The following is a 26,224-nucleotide window of genomic DNA, read 5'->3' on the forward strand; positions in this document are numbered from 1 at the left end:
TCAGTCATAGGGCACAGTAGCTCCAAGAGATGCCCTAAAGGATCTTCTGCACTCCAGACACAGTCCATTTATCTGTCTATCTACTTATCTTCTTCCTTCCTTCCTTCCTTCCTTCCTTCCTTCCTTCCTTCCTTCCTTCCTTCCTTCCTTCCTTCCTTTCTCTCTCTCTCTCTCTCTCTCTCTCTCTCTCTCTCTCTCTCTCTCTCTCTTCTTTCTTTTGGGTTTTTTTGTTTGTTTGTTTGGTTTCTTTGTGTAGTGGTTTGAAAGAAAGTGGCCCCCAAAGGGAGTGGCACTATTAGGAGGTATGGTCTTGGTGGAGTAGGTGAGGCCTTGTTTGAAAAAGGGTGTCATTGTGGGGGTGGGCTTTGAAGTCTCCTAGGCTCAAGTTGTAATTAATGTAGACACAGTTCACTTACTGTTGCCTGTGGTTCAAGATGAAGAACTCTCAGCTCTTTCTCCAGCACCATGTCTGCCTGCATGCTGCCTGCCATGATGGTAATGAACTAAACCTCTGAACTGTAGGCCAGTCTCAATAAATGTTTTCCTTTATAAGAGTTGCCATGGTCATGGTGTCTCTTCACAGCAATAGAAACCCCAACTAAGACTCTTTGTTTCTTTCTTTGCTGAGACAGGGTTTCTCTGTGTAGCCCCTGCTGTCCTGGAACTCACTCTGTAGACCAGACTGGCCTCAAACTCAAAGATCACCTGCCTCTGCCTCTTGAGTGCATCACAACTACCTGGCGACACAGTCTTTCTTTTCTCCATCATGGAGAAGAAATTCAATTTTCCCTTGGTAATCTGAATCAGTCACCTCTCCTAACACTGTTATTTCTTTCTTAGTCTCTTGGCTGAAGGACATCAGAGGTCCAAAGGGTCCAGGGGGAAGTCTGAGCTTCCAGTTCAGTGCAATGTTTGTTGTGTCTCCTTGCAGGAGCTCTCTGCACTATGGGATAAAAACTTCTAGGTCAGCAGAACTTAAGGACCGAAAACAAAAACATTCCTAGTGGTCACTAGAGGTGACAGTAAGTAGAACTGTCCCCTTTTCTACCCTGCGATTCCTGACCCATGGGTCCTGGCTATGGGAGAAACTGTATCAATGTTTTGGACATTGATTCAAAGCATACACCACCTTCTGGAAACCCTAACTTAGCCCTCCAGACTACTGTCAGCTAATTGGTGCTGTAACTATGTCTTCAAAAGGCCATTCCGTCTTTCTATCAAGCCAGCTGCTTCGGGATGGTGGGAACATGGTAAAACTAGAAGATTCCATGATCATGAGTCTACTGCCCCACTTCTCTGGCTGTGAAGTGAGTTCCTTGTCAGAAGCAACATGGCAGTGAATAAGGCATGTTCTAAGTCTGTGGATGGTGGGTTTGGCAGAAGCATTATGAGCAGGAAAGGCAAATCCACAGCCAGAATAAGATTCTACTCCAGTAAGGACAAAGAGTTGTCCTTTCCATGGAGGAAGTGGTCCATGGGGTTGTAGAATCTCCCTCTGCAGCTCAGGAAAGCAGCTGAGGACAGCTGTGTGTGTCAGGGTCTCCTACATGGAGGCCCAGAGAGGTTACTGTACAAATGTGTGAAAGTGAAGCCTGGATTTTAGTGGAGACCCCAAATGGTGGGGATGCCACAGTCATGAGACACCTCTGAAGGACAGGTGTGAAAAGTAGAACCAGCCCAAGAGAGAAGTGTGTGGCAGTCAACAGAGCTGAATGAACTTGGAGATCTAAAGAGCACTTTGACATCAGAGATGGAGATGCAGATTTGGAGTTTGCCCAGCTTGTTTTCTGTCTTGCTTTGGTCCAGTATTTCCTCACTATGCTCCCCTTCCTTCCTTTTGGAATGGTAATGTATATCCTATGCCACTGCGTGTTGGAAGTATATGATCTGCTTTTTTATTCTTATTTTACAAGGGAGTACAATTAAGAGATTGTCATGAGTCACAGAAGAGACTTTGAACTTTGGACTTTTAGATAGTGTTGTGTGGCTACATTCCTGCTGAGCTACTCTTGGCCTGGCTCCAGAGAGTAGCATATGGTGGTATTTTATTTGTACTGAAATGTGATTTTAATTGTATGTTAATAAATAAAGTTGCCTGGGGGTCAGAGCTATTAGAGCCATAGCAAGAGCATGGCAGCGGTGGCGCACGCCTTTAATCCCAGCACTTGGTTATCAGAGCTAGGTAGGTCTATGTGTGTTCAAGGATACTGCCAGCATTGGAGACACATGCCTTTAATCTCAATCCCAACCATAGAAGACCTGTAAGTCTCTACAGACAGGCAGTGACGAGGCAGTCATGTGTTTGGGTTTACATCCAATGAGTAGGCAGAACAGAAAGACTATATAAAGACAAACACACAGGAAGTAGGTCTCTTTCATGGAGGTCTCTTGGCTTAAGAGGCAAGCTGCATCAGGCAGGTAAGGCTCTTAGCTCTGATCTCTTGGCTTTCTTCTTCTTTGCATTGGTTCTGTGTTTCTTATTTAGCAAGATGGTTGGTTACATCTACAGGAGCACCTAGCCCTAATCCATCCTTTGTTTAACTGACACCTTTTGTTTCTCTTGTCACCTTATGTGAATCTTGTCAGAGACTCTCCCAAGGGTCAAAGGCCTATGCAAAACTTGGTCCAGGAAACCTGGAAAACCTAGTACCTGAGAAATGGAGGAATTTGCACTTGGCATTTTATCTTTGGGAGCTCCTTTCAGGTTGCTTTGGAGATACGGAAATTAACTGGCTAAACTATAAATAGATAGAAAATAAAAATGCCCTAGGTGAAGAAAAGTGCTTCAGTCCTTTGAGGCTGGACCCCTTTGCAGTCATGAAAGGCTAGATTCATTCTTAAGATGCCTCTGAGCCTTCATTCCATGGATCCGCGTGAACCCACACACCCATGCTGCGTCAATCCACGACAATTGGTGCCCAAAGTGGCAGTGGCAAATGAGCCCAATGTATGGCTTGAAAAAGGAAAAGGATCCGCTGAAGAAGGACAGAGGAGCCGGTCATCTTAGGAACTGGAGGGAGCACTCTCGGGGTAAGAGGACTCCAGGATCGGCAGGGGCGTGGGGCGTTTAAACTACCCATCTCAGGAGCAACAAAATGTACAGTTGCTAAAATGTTTGTCAAAAGAAAAAGCGATAACTGCATAATTTTTAAAGATAGAAATAAAATGGCTCCTGAGACTGGAAATAAATCAAGGAAGAAAGACATTTCTCAATAGAGAAAAGGGGAAGAAAAGAAAAAAGAAAATCTTCCCAGTAGAGAAGAGGGAAGGAAAGGAAATAAAAGGAAATTTCCTGATAGAAAAGGTAGAAAATTTTAATCAAGAAAAAAGGATTTTCCCAGTAAAAAGGGGGAAAATATTGAAACTAGGCCTAAAGAATAAAAGGCCCCATAAAAGAAAAATAAAGGAAAGAAAAAAGCCTCTTCCCAGTAAAAATAGAGGAAGAAAAGTCTCTTTCCTATTAAGAAATTTCAGGATAGCTAAAACTGAGCATTTTCTGCTTGCCAGCACAGAGCTGTGATATTTGAATTACAAAGAATCAACAGGTGGGCCTCACTGCTGCAGCCTGAAGAAGAGCAAACCCAGAGCTCAGAATTTTGTTGTCTGTTTGCTTAACTTTGGTTTAAATGGTCCCCCCCCCCAGAGTGGGAATAACTCAATATTAAAGATTCCCTTCATGGGAAATGTTTTCTGTTTACCCTAATGGTGAGAACAACTCATTATTAGTAGTCCCTTCATGGGAGAAAGAGGCAGTTTAAACAGGCCCAACTTCTGGTGGAGAAAGGTTGTGGTCAGAACATGGAATGCTAAGTCGATGCTCTTTGAAATTCCAGAGATATTAATCATTCATTGTATAGAGGATGTTCTTTTCTTTTGATTGTCTAATAAATGTTTGGATGAATGTTTGATTTTCATGATAGATAAACTAAGGGAACAAGATTCATAATTTTCAACTATATATTAGGTATGCTCTTGTCTGTTAATCATTGCGAGAATGTGGCTCTGCTCTTAAGGTTGCTTTCTAGAAATTCTTGGTTAAATTCTATAGAAATGTAACACCTGAAATGGATTGTGTCATTAGCTTATTAAATAATGTTGTTGTGAGGATAAAAACCCATAGAAAATAATCTCTTACTGATAGAGATGTTACAAAATTACTATTTCCATTCAATAAAATACAGGTAAATTGTTTGATCCACATTGTTAATAATTGGTAAGTTGCATTAATGTGTTACTTGGGATCTATAAAAAAGGATCCTCTTTCTAAGATTTTCTAAAAATACTCCAGAGTATTGCCTCTTAAAATCCTATAGAGATTGTATTTAATGCTTTTAAAGATCGCATGTATAAAAAGGACCATGGAAATAAAAGGTGGTGATAGAATTGCTCAGTTATTATTGCTTCCATTTAAACGCAAAGTGGCACCTATATATAGTGGCTTTTGAAATACAGGGGAAAAGGTGTTTTGGCAAACAGTTACCAATGATGAATGGCCTAAATTAAAAATAAAATCAAATAAGATTGAGATTGAAGGATTGTTGGATTCTGATACTGATGTATCTATAATTTCACAAGAATCCTGGGATCCTAACTGGCCTTTACAGGAAGTCTCCACTCAATTTGTAGGCATTAAAACCTTCTCTGGAGTAAAACAGAGTGTAGAGTGGATTAAATGTATAGGGCCAGAAGGTTAGGAAGGGATATCAAAGCCTTACATGGCTGATGCAGCCATGAATTTATGGAAGAGATTTGTTACAACATGGTGAACTCAAGTTAATATTCCTACAATTTCAGAAACAGTGCATAAATTGATATTTAAATTGGGATATATTCCTAGAAAGAGCATTGAGAAGAATATAAGGACAGGGCACAGGCTATGCCGGTTGTACAAAGGCAAGATTCGACAGGATTTGGCTATCCAAATTTAGAGTAGGGCCACTGCCGATAGCCCAACTTTGTGTCAATATTTTGTAAATCAACCACTGGAAATGACTCATAAACAATTTCTTTAGTCTATTATTTATCATTATGTGGATTATATTTTATTGGCTGCTTCTGATACAGATACCTTAGAAAAAATGTTTAATATAGTATAGAAAAATTTACCCTGTTGGGGATTACAAATTTCTCCTGAAAAAAATACAAAGAGGAGATTCTCTTAGCTTTTTAGCCCATAAATTAAGTAAGCTGAGAATTCAGCTGCAGAAGGTACAGATTAGGAGAGATCAACTGCACACTCTTAATGATTTTCAAAAATTATTGAGTGATAATAACTGTTTGCAGCCTACAATTGGATTGTCTGCTCAAGAATTAACTAATTTGTTTCAGATTCTGCAAGGTGACTCAGATTTAAACAGTCCAAGACAGTTAACAGCTGAGACTGAAAAAAGTTAGCCCTGGTAGAAAGAAAATTACAAAATGCCTATGTGGATAGAATAAACCTCACAAAGAGGTGTATTTTAATAATTTTACCTTCAAATCTTTCCCCTACTGAATTCATTGTACAGAGAGAGGATTATATTGTGGAGTGGATTTTCTTAGCTCATAGAGTAAAAAATTGAAAACTTATATAGAAAAAGTTTCTTAACTAATCATAAAGGGAAGATTAAGACTTCATCAATTATCAGGTATGCATCCAGCTGAGATTGTGGTGCCCTATGCCAATACTGAATTTGGGCAGTTGTGGGAGATCAATGATGATTGGCAAAGAGCTTGTAGTAATTTAGGAGAAATTAACAACAAATATCCAAAAAAATAAATGAATTCAGTTTATAAAAATAACTGAATGGATTCTTCCCCACATAATAAAAGGGGCACCTATTTCTGGGGCTCTTACATTCTATACTGAGACAAATAAACTAGGAATAAAATTTGACAAATGGGTATATTTGATTTAGTAGATTTTTAAAAATTAAATATATTCATCATATCATTTCCATGTTATCAGGATACCATACAATCCTACAGGACAAACAACTGTTAAAAGATCTCATACTCTAAAAGAGATGCTTGTTAAACAAAAGGGGCCTATGAGGGCACCCAGAGATAGACTGCATAATGCCTTACTAACTTTAAGTTTTTTAAATGCTAATGAAGCAGGAACAACATTGAGTTATGGAAAGAATTGCTGAATTGAGTCAGCTCATGTATTATAAATATTTTAACATCAAAAAAGTCCAGGGGAAGTGTTGAGTTAGGGCCGAAGTTATGCTTATGTTTCCACAGGAGATAATACATTGTGGGTTCCATGGAAATTGATAAAAATCTGCCATGAGCAAAAGACATCTCCAAGATGCTGCAGATGCAGGAATGCCTCTGAGGAAGTTGAGACATAGGAGACCTTTGCCACAAACAACTAATCCTCTCCCCTGGGGACAGCTTAAGAGTTTGTGTGACAAAGGAGAGAGGACACTTCCCATGACTCAGGAGCACAAGCCTCTGAATGCTACAAACTTGTTTCCCTGGTAACAGTGCAGGTAAAAGGGATGGATCATAATTATTGGACTTATATCCCGATCTTCCAATTAACATAGCAGTAAGTGAGGGAGATATGAATATTCCTGTAGAGGTTGATGGATCTTCTTGGCTACCTGGTTCTCATGACAACTGAGGTCCGGCTCAGCCAATGGAGGAGGGTGAAGTGATGGGAGCACAAGGAATTCCTATTTGCATGGGAAGTGGGATTCAGTGCCTAAATATAACCTCTCCAGTGTGGCTATCCACAGTCATCACTACACAAGATTATCGTGATAAGTTTCATACGCTTCATACATCTGGTTCTAAAGGACAGAAGATTAATGCTACTGATTCCATAAATCTACCATTCTGTGAGATGAGGGTTACCAACAAGGAATCTGACTGGGTACATTAGCAACAGTGTAAGAGTGAGAAACCTCGAGTGCTAATTAATATCTCCAAAGGAGACGTCATTGATTGGAGCCCTTACAGCACCCCTCATGGGAAATATTCTCACTCAGAGTTAAGATAGAAATGGTATAATATAAATGGAACTGTGGAAATCAGTGCTTCTATTAATCAATCTATCTGGTGGCATGGAGTTGGAATGGCAAGTCTTCTCCTGCAATTTGGCAATTCAATTCTGACTAACTTGTGGAAATTGGCAAATGACTTCCACCCTCTTAAGGTGTTTGAAGGAAAGTTAAACATTAAGGATGATAAGTACACTCTGTCTTTTAGACTAAATCAAAGCCCTCCTTTTATGGCATGTGTACCATTGCCTTACTTGCTATTAAAGGGACCTGTACAATGGAACCCAAATAATTACAGTCTCACTTATGAATGGTTTACCTTTCATGTCTGTGTTATTTCTAGTATGTTTTTAAATTTGACCTTTGAACGTTTATATATTCTTAGAGCAAGGCCAGCAATCTGGATACCAGTGAAGTTGAGGCCATGACAAGGTTCTCCTGTGATGATCCTGGTAGAGAAGCTCGTTGAAGGAATATTAAAAATAGCATGTCGTATGGCTGGACTGGTGGTTGCAGTTATTGTGGGAATCGTTGCATTGGCAGCTACGGCAGTGACGGCAGGAGTAGCCCTTCATAAAGAAATCCAAACCGTGAATTCATCAGACACTGGCATAGGCATTCGGAGGAACTTTGGACTGAACAAAATAAGATTGATAATGAGATAGTAAATGAATTGGCTGAATTAAGGCAAGCTGTCGTATTGTTAGGGGATCAGTTTGAAATTTTGAAGGAACAGATAAAATTAAAATGTGATTGGAATGTTTCTTGTTATTGTATCACACCCTTAAGATTTAATGAGAGCAAGTATGATTGGGATGCATTTGTTGGGTCACCCTAATGCTTCTCAAATGGATTTTGACTTACAGAAAGAAATTAAAGAAACTTTTGCAAAAAAGTTACCTGCCAGGACAGAAACGGACATCATGGGAAATCTAGCAGATACCATAGCCTCATTCAATCCTACGAGTCACTTTAACAGATTTCTTATCCTAGCAGGTGTTGCTCTTGTTCTAGCTATAGTAACTTTATTGGCTTTAAAATGTTTTTTGGTATACGTGCATAATATTGTAAGACAGATAGATAGAAAGAAGGCTATATTTGCTGTAAGGCTGCATAACCTTCAAGATAATTGAATATACATACATACATATATATATATATATATATATATATATATATATATAGAGAGAGAGAGAGAGAGAGAGAGAGAGAGAGAGACAGAGAGACAGAGACAGAGACAGAGACAGAGACAGAGACAGAGAGAAGGGAGTGGAGGGATCTGTGGCTACATTCCTGCTGAGCTACTCTTGGCCTGGCTTCAGAGAGTAGCACCTAGCCCTAATCCATCCTTTGTTTAACTGACACCTTTTGTTTCTGTTATTGCCCTATGTGAATCTTGTCTGGGGACCAAAGGCCTATGCAAATCTTGGTCCAGGAAACCCAGAAAACCATGGTACCTGAGAAATGGAGGAATCTGCACTTGGCATTTTATCTTTGGGAGCTCCTTTCCGGTTGTTTTGAAGACACAGAAATGAACTGGCTAAACTGTAAATAGAGAGGAAATTAAAATGCCCTGGGTGAAGGGAAAGTGCTTCCCTACTTCGAGGCTGAACGTTCCCCAGCCCCCCACCCCACCCCCCGACAGCTATGAAAGGCTAGATTCATTCTTAAGATGCCTCTGAGCCTTCTTTCCACAAATCTGAGGGAACCCACACACCAGTGCCACGACAATGAGCAACTGATTGCCACCACAATGTTGAGACTGTTATAGATTAGGGGACTTTTAAGTTGGACTCAATGTATTTTCCATTATGATATTACTACAAGCTCTTTTGAACATTTTCATTTCAGCACATTCTATTTCAATCATCAGTACCTGTCCTATTCCAAAGCTGGATTAATTTTCTGGTGGAACAATGTTGACTAAACAGCTCTGTGCCCTCAGCCCCCGGGCCTCACACTCTAAATATGTAGAGAGGAAGACATTGGAGCATTTTTTAAAGGTATTTTTAAATTTTATTTTTTATTAGATGTATTATTTTTTGCATATGAATATGCAGGTCCAGTAGGAACTGGATCCGCTGGAACTGAAGTAACATATGGTTGCCAGCCACCATGTGGGTGATGAGAACTGAACCTGGATCCTCTACAACAGCAACAGGTGCTCTGAACCTCTGAACCATCTCTCTGGCCCTTATTGGCACTTTTACATAAGGAAACCACACAGTCTGGCTCACAGCAAGATGGCTGACAAGATGGCTGACCACAGAGAGAAATTCGGTGCAAAGGAAGAGACAATGTTGGTGCAAATCTCCAGAATGAGGAGTGCTGGACACTGATGGGGTGAGGCCTGAGGGAGAAGAAGGGTTGAGCAGGGGACAGAAGAAAGGGGAGGTCCTAACACAGTGGGGTCCTCCTGTTTGAGGATACAGTCTACAGATCACAATGGACACATCTGCAGAACCCTGCAGGGCATCTTACATCTGCACTGAATGCTGTGGTGGTTTGAATGAGAATGGCCACCCAGGTTCAGAGGTTTGGATTCTTCAGTTCCAGTTGATGGAACTGTTTGGGAAGGGTCAGGAGGTGTGGCCTTTTGGAGGAGGTGTGTCACTGGGGCTGGGCATGGAGGTTATAAAAGACTCCCACTATTCCCAGTCTCTCTGATGCTTGTGGATCAAGATGTGGGCTCTCAAATGTTCGGGCCACCACACTTCTCCTCTGTTGTCATGGACTCAAACCATCTGAAAATTGAAGCCCAAATTAAACACTTCCTTTTATAAATTGCCTTGATCATGGTGTCTTATCACAGGCACAGAAAAGTAACTAAGGACACATTTGGTAGCCCATATCTTTAATCCCAGCACTTGGGAAGCAAAGGCAATTGAACTCTCTATGGTCTACATAGCAAGTTCCAAAGTAGTCAGGACTGTGGAGACAGACCACATCTCAAAAAAATACCAGTGTAGGCAGAATTTTCTGTCCCACCAGCCAGCTCCCAAATAATCACACAGACTTACTATTAATTATAAATGCTCAGCCAATAACTTATGCTTGTTTCTAACTATCTCTATAACTAAATCAACCCATATTTATTTTCTATGTCTACCGTATGGCTCAGTACCTTTCCTCAGTACAGCACGTTCATCTTGCTTCTCTCTGCATCTCCTTTGACTCTGCCCTTCTTCTTCCCAACATTCTCTCTGCCTAGATAATCCTGCCTAGCTATTGGCCTTTTATTACACCAATCCAAGTGGCATTGCTTCACAGTGTACAAAGAGATTATTCCACAACATTTCCCCTGTAGTGGGTAGCCATTCCAGCTTGGTTCTGGAAGTTCCAACCCCCATTGAGACTCTGGCAACTGTCACGCCTATGAGGCAGGGCCAAGGGAGGTGTCTGGAGACCCGAGATCTGGATGGGCAAGCGCTCTCTCTGTTCCTGGACCCTGGACGGTGGAGATTGATTGTGCAGAGCTCCAGAGAACACCACTGGATTGTGATACACCTTCCCCAGACCCCCGCGATCTACCTATCCCTTCATTTGTAAGTCACCCACTAAATAAATCTTCCTTTTAACTACGTGGAGTGGCCTTTATAATTTTCCCCAATATCTGGCGCCCACGTGGGTCAAATTCCAAAGGCCTGGGCGGCTCCTGCCCTCAGCCTCCTCCCCGGGTGCCGGGTACCTAAACCCACCTGCAAAGTTCCATATAACCAGGGTTAACACCTACAGGGTTCCATTCCCGAAAAGGGGAGCAGCTAATCCGGTCTCAGCTCCCTAGCTTAGCCCCGAGACCAGTGAAAAACCGCTGCTAGTGAGGTATCTGGCTCCTGGCTCCCAGCCATCCCGCCATCTGCCTCCAACTGCCGCCAGCCAAGGTCGCCAGCAGGCACTGCTTTGGAGCTGTACCAGCACCGCCTGCTGGTTGAAAAGCGCTACTACAACCCCCCCATACCACAGAAAGGTAAGATAAGCAAACCAGCATTTTATTTCAAGTAAAAGTACTTGATAATTTTACGTCTTAAAATTGACTAAAAATTTTGAGTAATTCTTGTAATATGGCCGACAACATTACCTCACAAGAATTTAAAAACCTTTTTGCCTGTATGATGAATGGCATTCTCCTGGAAATATATGACCTTCCTCAGGCATATTTGGCCTGTACCATTTTGGCATTCATCGTAATAATTCACACAGTGTTCAAACACTGGTTTAATAATAAGAACAAAGATGAGTCATTATTGGGACAGATACAGGCTTTAAAAGATAGCAATGAAGGCTTACAGAAAAAGAATCTCTTTCTGGAATCTGCTTTCAAAGATAGCAATGAAGGCTTACAGAAAAAGAATCTCTTTCTGGAATCTGCTTTAAAAGATAGCAATGAAGACTTACAGAAAAAGAATCTCTTTCTGGAATCTGCCTTCAAAGATAGCAGTGAGGGCTTACAGAAAAAGATTCTCTTTCTGGAATCTGCTTTAAGAGATAGCAATGAAGACTTACAGAAAAAGAATCTCTTTCTGAAATCTGCTTTCAAAGATAGCAATGAAGGTTTACAGAAAAAGATTCTCTTTCTGGAATCTGCTTTAAAAGATAGCAATGAAGACTTACAGAAAAGGAATCTCTTTCTGGAATCTGCTTTCAAAGATAGAAATGAAGGCTTACAGAAAAAGAATCTCTTTCTGGAATCTGCTTTAAAAGATAGTAATGAAGGCTTACAGAAAAAGATTCTTTCTCTAGAATCTGCTAATCAGGATTTACAAAACAGGCTTGTACCAAAAATTGATTTTATTGATAATAAATATGAATATCTAATGGATAAAACACTAACTCTCCAGAGTGAAGTTATGGCTACTCAGACATTACATAAGGAAGAAAGATTATCATTAATTGATAAGATAAGGTCCATGGAATCATGTGCTTCTGAGGAAAATAAAAATGTCTATGATTCCATGAGTAATCTGGAGTCCCTTGCAAGAGAGGAGGTTCACTCCCTAGAACAGACCCTAGGTGCTCGTTTGCAAGCCCTAGAAGAAACTCTCAGTAAACATGACAAGGGAACTAATAAGAAGAAGGTCAAGACCATAGAGGTTGTAACATCTCCAAATGGCTCTAATACAATGGCTTATCCTGTTATCGTCCATGAGAAGCCAGCAGATGACACACATCCCGAGCCATATATGACATATACATTACAACCAATTTCAACAAGGGACTTTAAAAATATAAAGGAAGCAGTAGTTACATATGGGATACACTCCACATACGTAAGACAGATGTTAAATTCATGGTCTACCTCACAGAGAATCATCCCAGATGACTGGCATCAGTTAATTTCAGCTGTTCTAGAATATAGCCAGCAGCTACAGTGGAAGAGCTGGTTGAGAGAAGAGGCAAAAAATTTAGAACAACAAGGTAAACTCAGAGGTTTTGTGATCTCCCAAGATCAAATACTTGGTGAGGGATGTTTTGCTGACAGGAATGTACAAGCCACTTATGATGAGCATACAATATCCTTATGCTGTACAGCAGCTCTAAATGCTTGGGAAAAAATTCCAGAACCTGGAAAACCAACTGAGGTATACACAAAGATATTTCAGGGACTGCATGAATCCTTCACTGATTTTTTACAAAGGCTGAACACAGCTATAAAAAAAAGCTGTATCAGATAAAGAATTAAGAAAAGTATTAACTGAGTCCTTGGCGTTCGACAATGCTAATGCAGAGTGCAGAAGAACACTTACACCACTAAAGATCAGATCAGTTCCTTTGGAAGAATGGATTCAGTACACTAATGGTGTTGAGTCTCTTAACTACAGTAATGAGGCTTGGATAGGAGAGACAAATCCCAGAGGTGAAAGAAGGCCCCATGTTACCAAATGTTTTAAGTGTGGTACACCAGGTCATATAAGTAAAAACTGTACATGGGGTACTCCTAGGAGCAATACTCCTTTTAGGAATAGCCTAAACAGGAGACCCCAACCACCTCCTGGATTATGTAGAAGGTGTGGCAAAGGCCAACATTGGACCAATGAGTGCAGATCAAAAATAGATATACAAGGCAACCCTTTACTGGAGGGAAATGCCTCAGGGGGCCCCCAAATCAAATGTAGTACGAACATTCCCAGCCACTGTGGAAGAAATTCCTCTCCAGGACAACTGAATAAACCAAAGCCTAAGGTAAAAACCTATACTGCCATGGATGATAAAATAGCTCTGATAGATGGATCACAGTTTACAAAGAACACTATAAAACAAATATTTTGGCAAACTTCCATAAATGAACAAAGACCAAAGCTTAGAATTCGAATTAATGGCCTGGTTCTGGAGGACCTGGTAGACACAGGTGCAGATGTGACTATAATTACACCAAAATCATGGCATCCGAATTGGTCTCTTCAAGAGGTAGATGTCCAACTGTTAGGGATTGGCACCCTATCTCAGATAAAACAGAGTTCGAGATGGGTTGAATGCATAGGGCCAGAAGGACAGAGAGGAAGGCTGAAGCCATATGTAGCAGATGTAGCAGTAAATCTTTGGGGCCGAGATCTGTTACAACAGTGGAATACCCAGATTAAAATTCCTACACTCTCAGAAAAGGAATACAGACCAATGCATGTTCCTAGGAATAATATCATAGCATGCTATAAAAAACAGTCACCAACCATTCAGGCTGTTCACAAACAGAGCCCAACTGTTGCTGAACTCTCAGAAGTACCAACAGCCTTACCTTTAAAATGGCTAACTAATAAACCTGTCTGGGTTGGATAATGGCCTTTGACAAAAGAGAAGCTACAAGCTTTAGAACAGCTGGTTCAAGAGCAGTTAAATGCTCAACACATTGAAGAATCTACCAGCCCTTGGAATTCTCCTGTATTTGTTATTAAAAAAAAATCTGGTAATTGGAGAATGCTGACAGATCTGAGAGCTATTAATAAAGTAAATCAGCCAATGGGCTCTCTACAGACTGGGATGCCCTTGCCCTCTCTGCTACCCAAAGAATGGCCTATAATAGTTATTGACTTAAAAGACTGCTTCTTTACCATACCCTTACAAGAAAATGATAGAGAAAAATTTGCCTTCACAGTACCTAATTATAATAATTCTCAACCAGTCAAGAGATATCAATGGAAGGTCCTCCCACAGGGAATGTTAAACAGTCCTACTTTGTGCCAATACTTTGTGCAGAAACCATTGGAGATAATTCGTATAAAGTTTCCACAATCCATAATTTATCACTATATGGATGATATCCTATTAGCTGATCCAAAGTTAGATACATTAGAAAGAATGTTTGAAGAAGTAAAAACAGTTTTGCCTCACTGGGGACTGCAAATTGCTCCTGAAAAAATACAAAGAAGAGATTCTATTAATTACTTAGGATATAAGATAGAGCTACAAAAAATTAGACCCCAAAAGGAACAACTAAGGAGAGATCGATTGAAGACTCTTAATGATTTTCAAAAGTTATTAGGAAGCATTTCCAACTTACTGGGTATCATGGGAATACCCAAAGATGGGCTACAAAATTTGGCTAATACTCTAGAAGGAGACAAAGAATTAAATAGTCCAAGAGAATTATCAGCCGAAGCTGAGAAGGAATTGGCTCTAGTAGAAAAGACAATTCAAGAAGCACATGTGGATCGGGTGGATCCAGAACTTAAATGTATTCTTGTCATATTCCCCTCCAGACATTCCCCAACAGGCATTTTTATGCAGAGGGAAGATATTATATTGAAATGGATATTCCTATCATGTAAACCAAGTAAGAAATTAAAGACTTATATAGAAAAGATCTCTGATTTGATTCAAAAAGGTAAATTAAGACTTTGCCAGTTGACAGGAATGGACCCGGCAGAAATTGTAGTACCTTTAACTAATGAGGAAATTTCATCACTATGGAAAGATAATGAATACTGGCAGAGAGCCTGCAGTAACTTTTTGAGAGAGATTAACAACCACTATCCCAAAAGTAAGAGAATAGAATTCATAAAGAAGACTGAATGGGTCCTTCCTCACATTGTATGACAAAAGCCAATTTCTGGAGTCCTCACATTTTATACTGATGCAAATAAATCAGGAAAAGCAGGATATAAATCAGGAGACTTAAGTAAAGTGGTACAAAGTCCATACAACTCTGTACAAAAGGCAGAACTGTATGCCATTCTTATGGTACTGATGGACTTCACAGAACCCCTCAATATAGTCACTGACTCTCAATATGCAGAGAGAGAGTTGTTTTACATATTGAAACTGCTGAATTTATTCCTGATAATACAGAATTAACATCATTATTCATACAATTGCAGGAAATCATCAGAAAAAGGGAACATCCTATATATATAAAACACATATCAGATCCCATACAGGTCTGCCAGGACCTCTAGCACAAGGTAACGATGAGATTGATCATTTACTAATAGGTAATGTGTTAGAAGCCTCAGAATTTCATAAGAAATGCCATGTAAATAGCAGAGGTTTGAAGAAGGATTTCTCCATCACTTGGCAACAGGCTAAGGATATTGTGAAAAAATGTCCTACTTATTCCATCTATAACCAAACTCCATTACCTGCAGGGAGCAATTCAAAAGGTATACAAAGAAATGAAATTTGGCAGATGGATGTGTTTCATTTTGCAGAATTTGGAAGATTAAAGTATGTACATCACACCATTGACACCTATTCAGGATTTCAATGGGCAACTCCTATGAGTTCTAAAAAGGCTGATTCTGTGATCACACACCTATTAGAAGTTATGGCCATCATGGAAATACCTGTACAAATTAAGACAGACAATGCCCCAGCATATGTCTCTAATAAAATGAGACAATTCTTCGCTTATTACAATATAAAGCACGTTACAGGTATACCACACAATCCCACAGGCCAAGCAGTCATAGAAAGATCCAATCGAACCTTAAAGGTTATGCTAAATAAACAGCAACAGGTAACAATGACTCCTAGAAATAGACTGCATAGTGCTTTATTAACCTTGAATTTTCTCAATGCTGATGAGAAAGGAACAACAGCTGCGGAGAGACATTGGACGACAGACAAAACTCCTGAGCTAAACCAACCAGTTTATTTCAAGGATGTGCTGACTTCAGAATGGAAACCTGGATATGTTCTACGTTGGGGAAGGGGTTTTGCCTTTGTTTCTGCAGGAGAAGAAAAGCTATGGATACCAACAAAATTAATAAAAATTCGATTTGAACAGGAAAAACACCTTGATGAAGAGAAGTAAAAGATCATCCACCAATGTGACATCTCTACAAGTTGTAAGAAAAATTTAACAATCAAAGGTTGGGGTAGGGTTCTGTTTTTGTCTTTCCAGGATAACGGAAATACCCATCTTCCAAAAATCATAAGGCCTTGGATATCCGGATGTTTACAGCAGAAAGAAAGAATTTATTGGTACCAATCTACACATGGTAAAATCTCACTGTCTAACATCTATCCCTCTATCAATATAGTAAAGTTGTGCTTCCAATTCAATTATAAGCCAAGCTGGCTTTGGAGATGGAATTGGCTCACTCCTTCTCTAAACACAAGCATATTGCTAAAGAAAAGTTTGAGAGATTCTTCAGTCCCGTATCAGAAGAGCTCTCTGGTGTGGGACAGAAGGAAACCAATAAAAAGGAACCATTGTCTTCTAAATTCTAATTCTCTCCATGCTTACTCTTGATTTCTCAGAATCCTTTCTTACATGCTATGTCCTCTTTAAGTCCAAACCTTCCATTTTTGATAACAAATAAGTTTTTCCAGTAGCAATCTCGGAAGTCTCCAGAAGGAAGACGGGGCCCCAACAACAACAACTCTACCCAATCCAGAATGATGCCATGGTAATCATCATCATACTACACTTCTTGCCAGAATTTCAGACAATCATACCCATTACTCTAAGACTTGCTACAGAACCTACAGTTAGTTTAACTGAGATTTAACTATCTGAGCTTTCACACACTACCCAGCAGAGATAACATCACCCCCTAAACAGCAGGAAGCAATTCTAAGAAAACAACGCCCCTTCTCCCTTAGGTTTCATATTTCTCAGGGTTATGAATGATGGTTATAGGGTTGGGGGTGGAAGAAAATATTAAACTCAGTATTCTCCTTTAAAAAAAAAGGAAAAAATGGAATGGATAGGTATAAGATATTATGGTAGATCATTTTATATACTAGTAAACAAATTTAGTAAAATAGCAACCTTAGATAATTTTCACTGTAACTTGTACTGTTATGGATTCTTATATGTTGATACAAATGTAAACTATTTTTATATTCCTGTTTAAGATAATTTGTATATTGATACAAATACAGAACTATATTTGTTATAATGTACATATATTTCTACTCTTATTTAAAATATTTGTATATTGATACAAATGTAAATTAATATCTGTCATACTTTATGTATGTTCTACTTCTGTTTAGGATATTCGGTATATTGATATATATTTAAGATTATTGTCATATTGCATATCGCACTATATATTCATACCTCTGTTATAAATATCTTGTGTATTGTCACAATTTTGAAGTCATTGTTCTTCACCATACATTTGCTTATAGACTGTTTACCTTGTTTACATGAAGCCTTAGTCCTTAGGTTATTTCAGTAGATAAGACTTATAGATTTATAGTCACCTATGCCTGTCATCTCTATAGTTACATTAGTTAGGTTATCCAGATTTACAGATACATAGGTCAGATGGACAGGTAATCTTCAAACACTTCATAGACCTAGAGAATATGGCATTTAAATAACTTAGAATTCTGTTGACATGAGACACAATTGCTCCTGGCTGCACCAATTTGATCCCGAGAGAATGTTGGGCTTCTAAGACATTTCCATTTGGAAGTTTGTCTTCTTGGCACAAAATGGCCTACTGGGCAAGGAACTGCCCTTGCCTTGACGGCTGACAGTACAAATGCAATGCTGTCCTTCCTGGACAAGCGTGACACAAGGAAAGCGACCACTGTACTCTGCCAAGACAGGGTAAGATGGTCTTTCAGAATTCCTGCTTCTGAAGATGGTCTATCAGATACTCTAGGCCTGTAGCTAATTTGAATGCACCAACAATGCTGAGAAACATTAGGTGACTGTCCAGGCTGCCAGCTGTCTCTGTCTACTCTTGCAAGACTCCCGAAAGTTGCTTGAATCCATCTTCCATTTGTATTTGGCATATTTGGGGAAAATACTCCATTATTTATTCTATCTTGATGAGTCCAAGGTTCTGTACCTAATTTACCTTTTATCATAACTAAGGAAAATTGCAACTATAACTATCTAGTCTTTAACTCCCTCAAAGACACCAGAAGGATATAATATTACCTGAGTAAACAGGAAGTACAGTGCAGGCCATTTCCAACCCTATAGAAATGTCAGATATCTGGCTGCCTGGACAGTCACCTCAAGGTTCTTCTGCAATGTTGGGACAAACATCTTTGGCCTACAGGCTTAGAATATCTGTCAGACTTTTCAGTGAAGCAGGAATTTTGAAGAACTGTCCTCCCTTGTTTTGGCAAAGTTCAGCAGTCACTTTCCTGTGTGTCATGCAGAATGCCTGACAGATAACGTCTCTGAAGCAGGAATTTGAAGGATTATCTTGGCAAAGTTCAACTGTCTTTTTTGTGTCCTGCTTGTATAGTTTGTATAGCATTGTCAGCAATCAATACAAGAGCAGTCTCTTGCCCACATGGCTAGTTTGCCACATTGAAAGAAAACACCATACAGAGTTTCTTCAATGCCCATCATCCTTTTTGAAGTAAACTCGTAATGCCAGGAGGAGAAATGTCTCAATGTCATGAAAAGCCCCATGTTATTAAAACTTTTTTTCTAAGAAACGATTTCTTCATGTAGTTTTGGTACCTGTCCTGGATTTTGCTCTGTAGACCATGCTGGCCTCAAACTCACAGAGATCCACCTGCCTCTGCCTCCCGAGTGCTGGGATTAAAGGCATGTGCCACTACCCCTGGCTTTTTTTTTATTTTTTTTTTTGGTTTTTGAGACAGGGTTTCTCTATGTAGCTTTGTGCCTTTCCTGGAATTCACTCTGTAGCCCAGGTTGGCCTCGAACTCACAGAGATCCTCCTGCCTCTGCCTCCCGAGTGCTGGGATTAAAGGTGTGTGCCACCACCACCAAGCCTTTATTAAAAAATTTTAAATGACATATTCTGTAGACCTCTGAAATGTTTGAAGACCATCTATCTATCTAAAATATACCTCTGTATAACTTTGAAAACATATCCAACGTGACTATAAGTTTGATAGTTACAGATGACTCTTAACCTGTATTTATTATCCTAAATAGCTTTCAAAGACTAAAACTGTACATGACCTTTTTAAATGAGCTGTATAGGTACAATACCTTAAACAAGAATATATATATATATATATATATATATATATATATATATAAACAAAATCACCTTAAATCTATATCAATATATAAAAACACATACTAATGTAAAATATTTGAGACTAGTGGTTCTTTAAAAGCAGACTAAAAATGCACCCTTTTATCTCATCACTTTTATACTATATCCCCCTTTTTTCCTTCAGAAAGAGATTCTTGAATCTAATTCCTTGTTTAGCTTTTTTTCCTGACCATGACCAACGACAATTTGTAATCAACCTCCCTATATGATGACAAACATCTATAACCCATCAAATGACCAAAAGCCATCCATCCCACCTCTTGGGAATGTGGGCATCATGTTCGCTAGACTGATTCCTGTTACCTGGGAGTGACAGCATCTTTAGGAGACCCTGGGAAAATGGGGTAATGGTCAAGTCCTGGGGGAGTTAACTGCATTATTTGTTGTCTGGTCTCTGTGCAATTGGGAAGGCAAGGCTTATCTGAAGTCCTGGCTGGAGTAGTCTGTGGGGCTGGACCATCTCAGCCAGCAGCTTGAAGCTGTTCTGCAGGCAGAACTCTGAGGAAACTGCAACCTGGGCCACCCGTTTTCATTGGTGTCTGGTCCCCTTGCTCTGAAAATGCATTAACTATTAAAGATAACACACATAACTGCATTAACTCAAGTATGTAACATGCAGTGTGCACGTGTCCGTTAAAGATGACTTTTTTTTATATTTGAGCAGGTAAAGTCTGTTTGGACTGTAAAACCAAACTGTAATATAAATCTCTGTCCATACCATATGAGAGAATGGCATGTAATAATAAGTCATGAGGACTCTGTAGCCTAGAAGATTTATCATGTCTCATCTCATCTCAGAGCGCTTCCCATGTAAAGGGATCAGCTTACACATCACCTATCCTGCAGTCTTTTTTGGCTTCCTCCCCCATGTCTGCAGCCAAGATACTCAGGAGGTCTTCTGTAAATGAAGGCAGAGATTTCTGTCTCATTCGCCTGATCCTCAATACCCGGCATCTGCTTCCCAAATTACTACTCAGAGGCTTATATTAATTATAAATGCCTCGTCATTAGCTGAGGCTTATTACATCACTCGGTCTATTAATCCATGTACTGCCCCAAGGCTTGCAGCCTTCACTTCCATCCCATTTTGTATGCCCGACTTGTTCTCCATCTGGCTCGCAGCTCTTCCAAGTGTGCCCTTCTTTATTACCTCCTTACTTTGTTTTTTCCACCTAACTTTATCCTGCCTGGCTATTGGCCCAAACAGTTTTATTATTAACCAATGAGAGCAACACACATTAACAGCATACAGAAAGGTCATCCCACAGCAGTCTTCCATGGTCAACTCTGATCTCTATTTTATTTATTTATTTTTTTTCTGGTAGGAATCCAGAACCTTTTGTTTCCTGAGGAAACAAAAGCATAACCTCTCTCTCATAACCAACATAACATAATGTCCAGCTTCCATTTTGAAGTTAAGTCATTTTTAAAATATATAGGTTAGTTTAATTTAGCAGTTTCCATAATCCAATGTTTCTTAGCAGCTATTCCTTTTTGTACATTAGCATTTAAAAAATTTAAAGTTAACAGGAAACCATGTAGGATCCAGACTCCGTGTGTATGTTCCATCTTTACATGGCTGTTTTTTTTTTTTAACTTTAGACTTTCTTAAAAGACTTTGCTATTTTTTAAACTATTTTTTCCTGTGAATGTCTTTACCCATTTTGTTTTCTTAAGTCTATGCACATTGTTATATATTAAACACAGTAACCTGTTTAGATTTTTTTTTTCCATCCGAACATGCTTTACTGAGTATCTGTAACCTTTTCTGTCTGCATGGACAAAACCTTAAACCAACCACTCAGCTCAGCTCATGGTACATTGGTGGCTCAAGCACACAAGCAGCTTCCAGGAGACACATCTCTGTGCTGTGCTGGCATGAGAGACATGAGACTAGGAAGCTGCGTGTGACTCCATTATTGTGTATTTAGAAACATTTTTAGGCTTTCTCTCTACACACACACACACACACACACACACACACACACACACACACACAGGGCCCCACATTTGTAAGTAGAATTTTATGTCCCACCAGACAGTTCCCAAATAACCACACAGAGACTTATTATTAATTATGAATTCATGTCCTATAGCTTAGGCTTGTTTATAACTATAACTTAAATCTATAACTTAAGCCCATAACTAAAATTAACCCATATTTCTTTTCTATGTTCTACCAAGGGGCTCTGTACTTTTCCTCGGTATAATATGTTCATCTTGCTTCTCTCCCCATCTCCTGGAGACTCCACCCTTCTTCTTAACATTCTCTTTGTCCTGATAATCCTGCCCAGCTATTGGCTGATAGCATTTTACTGAACCAATGCAAGTGACATTTCTTCACATTGTGCAAAAAGATTATTCCACAACACACCAGGAGAGACACACAGGCAGACTCTGCTGCCTTCTCTTCCTCTCCTCACCCTCCTCTTCCTTCCTCTCTTCAGACTCTGGATCTAAAGTCACTGCTGGAATACAATGGCAAGAACAAGCAGGTTGAAATACAGTGGAGAGATGCTTCTCTTTAAAGCAGAGGTGCTGGCCTACAAGCACCACACAGACTTCCACAGAGACCAGGCTCCTGTGTTCACCTGCAGGGGGCGGCTCAGAAATCTCACCTGTAAATAGACACTTTGCCTTTTCACTCAGGATCCTGTCTTCACAGTGTGGTGCTTACACTCAGACTCCTAGTGTTTCTCCCTGATGATCGATCACCTGTGGCTCCAGGTGGTTGTAATAATAAAGCAGAATAATGATAATAGTGTAGTAGTAGAAGTTACACAATCCATGGCACTCTCCCTCTGACATTTTCTCACACTTTATAAGCTCATGAGATGAGGGAGATGAATGTTACAGGCCTGTGGGACCCTGAATCTGATAAAAGTTGTCTTCTGAGTTTCTCAGGCCTGTGCAGTGTAGACACTGGGCAGAGGATAATTCTCATGGCAGTGGTACACACGGGGGATTCAAGGTTTCATCCCCATTCAGTAGTGTGGAGCTAAATTAAATTTATAAATATCTTCTTTCTGTGGATGTTGACTTGATGTCTTCAAATCCCAGCCACACATAACTGAAGTAGAAAGTGAAAGCAGAGGAGAGTAGAGACTCCAGCACGGAAAGTCACATGTAACACACAGTGTGTCAAAAGTGCTTGACCAGAGCTGTGAAAACTCCAGTCACCTCCCGATGAACGTGTCCACGGCAGCCCCACATCCTCACCAGGACTCCCATAACACCTGTTTCCCTGAACATTCATTTTAAGTGCTGTGTGTATTTTATCTGGAAACTTCGTGCTCTTAGGTTACATCCTGACTAACCTGAGGAGACAGTTGTCCTTAGGCGGCTCAGAGACACCATGACACACAGCGCTCCATCCCGCAGCACAGGGTTCAGCAAAGTCTCAGTCCCCAGGCAGTGAGGTCACTTCTCCAGTTCCGGACCTGTGTGGGGTCCTTCTGCCCAGACAATGATGGATAACAAGTGTCCTGTTCTCACCCCCATTGGATGACGAGATCCCGGAGAACCAATCAGCGTCGCCGCGGTCACGGGCTATAAAGTCCACGCAGCCCGCGGAACTCAGACGCCCCGGTTCCCAGATGGGGGCGATGGCTCCGCGCGCGCTGCTCCTGCTGCTGGCGGCCGCCCTGGCCCCGACCCGGACACGCGCGGGTGAGTGCGGGGTCGGGAGGGAAACGACTCTGCGGGGAGGGCGGGGGCGGCCCCGGGGAAGCCGCGTCCCCGCATCGCCCAGCCAGACCCTCCCGCCCTTCTCCACCGCGTCCCGAGCCCCGCGCCCTGCTCCCCTCCCGGCCCGCGCACCCGCCCGGGGTCCCCGGAGGAAGGTCGGGGTCTCACCGTGCGCTGCCCCCAGGCTCGCACTCGCTGCGGTTTTGCCACACCATCGTGTCCCGGCCCGGCCTCGGGGAGCCCCGGTACATGGAAGTCGGCTACGTGGACGACACGCAGTTCGTGCGCTTCGACAGCGACGCGGAGACTCCGAGATATGAGCCGCGGGCGCCTTGGATGGAGCAGGAGCCGGAGTATTTGCTGAGGGAGACGCGGAGAGCCAAGGGCTGGGAGCAGACTTTCCGAGGAAACCTGAGGACCCTGCTGGACTACTACAACCAGAGCGAGGGCGGTGCGTGATCCTTCCACGTCCCTACGTACCGGCAGGAGTCGCCTGGGGTCTCAAGGTTCAGGAGGAGAGCCATGGACCTGAACCCCGTTTCACTTTCAGTTTAGGGGAGTCCGCAGGTGGGCGGGGCCGCGGGGCGGGCCGGTGGGCGGGACTGACCGCGAGGTCCCCGCAGGCTCTCACACCTACCAGCGTAGGTGTGGCTGTCACATTGGGTCCGATGGGCAATTCCTCCGCGGGTACAGTCAGGACGCCTACGACGGCCGCGATTTCATCGCCCTGAACGACGACCTGACCACGTGGACGGCGGCGGACACCGCGGCGCAGATCACCCGGCGCAAGTGGGAGCAGGCTGGTGAGGCAGAGAGACACAGGGCCTACCTGAAAGATGAGTGCTTGGAGTGGCTGCGCAGATACCTGAAGAACGGGAAGGACGCGCTGCAGCGCACAGGTGCAGGGCCGCGGGCAGCTCCTCCCTCTGCCCTCGGGCTGGGCTAGGTCCAGAGGAAGAAGAAACCCCTCAGCTGGGGTCATGCCCCTGTCTCAGGGCAGACAGTGTCCCTGGGTCTCCTGATCCAGCATGGCAGGGACCGCACTGATCCCCAGGCTCAGCCTTCTCCCTGGACAGCTGCAAATCTGTCTCAGAGGAGGGAGAGGAGATCCCGACCTAACCACAGTGGCTCCTGCAGTCTGCAGCCGCTGTCAGCCATGGTCTCTCCAGGTCGGGGTCTCTGCCCACACCAGGGTTGTGGAAACTGAGTCCTGTCATCTGAGTGTGTCAGCCTTACACGCCAGGACCGGAAGTCTCCTTTCCTGATGGGAGACATGGACGCCCCTACCCTAGGCTGGTTCACCCACTTTCTAGAACCTTCCAAAAATACATTCTCCCGTATCCCTGTGGGTGAGGTTATCATCCCTCACACACCCCAATTCTATCCATTCCTGGAACTGTCGTGTGAGCATTTATAGTGTGCCCTGAAAAACTCCTAAATCGTGGAGTTGCCTTTCTTTCTTTCTTTTCTTTTTTTTAGATATTATTTTGCGTTGAGACAGTTTTTCTTCTTCACTGGGGTGATATTGTTTCTTCTTCTGCTTGTATTATTTTTTGTTTCAGTCTCTACAGGTGCCAGGGGAGACCGCTAATCTGCATAATTAGACAAGTTAGGTCAGTGTTCCCTTTAATCAAGAACGATTCCTATGCGTTTAGACTGTTTTCTGCCATATTAACATCCAGAGCCCTCCTGCTCTCTCTTGGCCCCAACAAGTCACAGTGTTGCCCCAGTGGATTAGGAATTGAACTTCCTCAGAGACAGGGTCTTCTGCAGCTCCAGGACAGGAGTGACAGGGACGATCCACACACCCCTGTGAGCACCGCTGTGTCCCAGGGAGTGCTGCCCTGGGCTCCACAGCACACTTCCAGGGCTCCTGGTGACAATACCTTGTATCTGGTCCCCCAGAGGCAGGACTTGGGGAGTCATTTTCTCTGGCTGAGTGTCAGAGGTTCACCACATTTCTGCTGCACACTTTGGTGATGGCTGTTCACTGGACAGACAGTTATGCTGGTCAGCAAGATGGGCACAGTGATTGTGCCTCAGTGGTGGCAGCAGGAGTTGATGGCACCCTTCATGTAGGTCTTGTACTTGATTTCTTATTTTGATATGAATTTAAATACATACAGAAATTAATTATTTTCCTTTCGTTCTATTCTTTTACTACCTAACTAATGCTATAGAACATCACATGAGGAAGACCATGCTGACCTGCTGGCTCACGTGGATTCCCTCTTAGCTACTGAGTCCCCCCAGGAAAATGTGCAGTTCTGTGATGAGGGGACCAGCTCTACCTGAGGTCACTAGTGTGATGACAGAATTGTCCAAACAGACACAGTTTAGTGTCAGCATTGGTTTAACTTTGTCTTTGCAAATTTCAGTTTATCTTCTTAATTGTGGGATTTCTTAAATCTTCCACACAGATCCCCCAAAGACACATATGACCCATCACCCAACAATGAAAGGAGACATCACCCTGAGGTGCTGGGCCCTGGGCTTCTACCCTGCTGAGATCTCCATGACCTGGCAGAGGGATGGGGAGGAACAGACTCAGGACATGGAGCTGGTGGAGACCAGGCCTGCAGGGGATGGAACCTTCCAGAAGTGGGCAGCTGTGGTGGTGCCTTCTGGGGAGGAGCAGAGATACACATGCCATGTGCACCATGAAGGGCTGTCTGAGCCCCTCACCCTGAAATGGGGTAAGGAGGGTGTGGGTGCAGAGCTGGGGTCAGGGGAAGCTGGAGCCTTCTGCAGAATCTGAGCAGGGCCAGGGCTGACAGCTGGGGTCATGACCCTCACCTCTTTTCCTGTCCTTCCCTTCCCAGAGCCTCCTCAGTCCACTGTCCCCATCATGGCAAACATTGCTGTTCTGGTTCTCCTTGGAGCTGTGGCCATCATTGGAGCTGTGGTGGCTGTTGTGTGGAGGAGGAGAAACACAGGTAGGAAAGGTCAGGTCTGGTTCTCTCTCAGCCCCTTTTAGAAGTGTGCTCTGCCTCACTAATGGGAAACATCCACACGCCTCATTGCTCCTGTCTCTAACCTGGGTCTGCTGTCAGTTCAGGAAACTTCCTAGGGTCGGGGTCTTCCCTGGTCTCTCACAGCTTTTCTTCT

The 26,224-nt window shown here is 42.1% G+C and overlaps 2 protein-coding genes and 1 pseudogene across 5 annotated transcripts in view; all 3 read left to right on the forward strand.

The window, feature by feature from the left end:
- Positions 1–26,224, forward strand: part of LOC102905475 (H-2 class I histocompatibility antigen, Q10 alpha chain-like) — a 159,160-nt gene that overhangs the window by 91,268 nt on the left and 41,668 nt on the right. The window lies entirely within an intron of this gene.
- Positions 1–26,224, forward strand: part of LOC102922462 (H-2 class I histocompatibility antigen, Q10 alpha chain-like) — a 97,480-nt gene that overhangs the window by 29,588 nt on the left and 41,668 nt on the right. The window lies entirely within an intron of this gene.
- Positions 23,003–26,186, forward strand: LOC143269993 (H-2 class I histocompatibility antigen, Q10 alpha chain-like; annotated as a pseudogene). Its single transcript, XR_013046807.1, has 6 exons — positions 23,003–23,098; positions 23,301–23,567; positions 23,740–24,015; positions 25,537–25,812; positions 25,939–26,052; positions 26,175–26,186. The product of XR_013046807.1 is annotated as an H-2 class I histocompatibility antigen, Q10 alpha chain-like (transcript).

The sequence above is a fragment of the Peromyscus maniculatus genome, chromosome 21 (genome assembly GCF_049852395.1).
Source record: "Peromyscus maniculatus bairdii isolate BWxNUB_F1_BW_parent chromosome 21, HU_Pman_BW_mat_3.1, whole genome shotgun sequence".
Classification (NCBI taxonomy): Eukaryota; Metazoa; Chordata; class Mammalia; order Rodentia; family Cricetidae; genus Peromyscus; species Peromyscus maniculatus.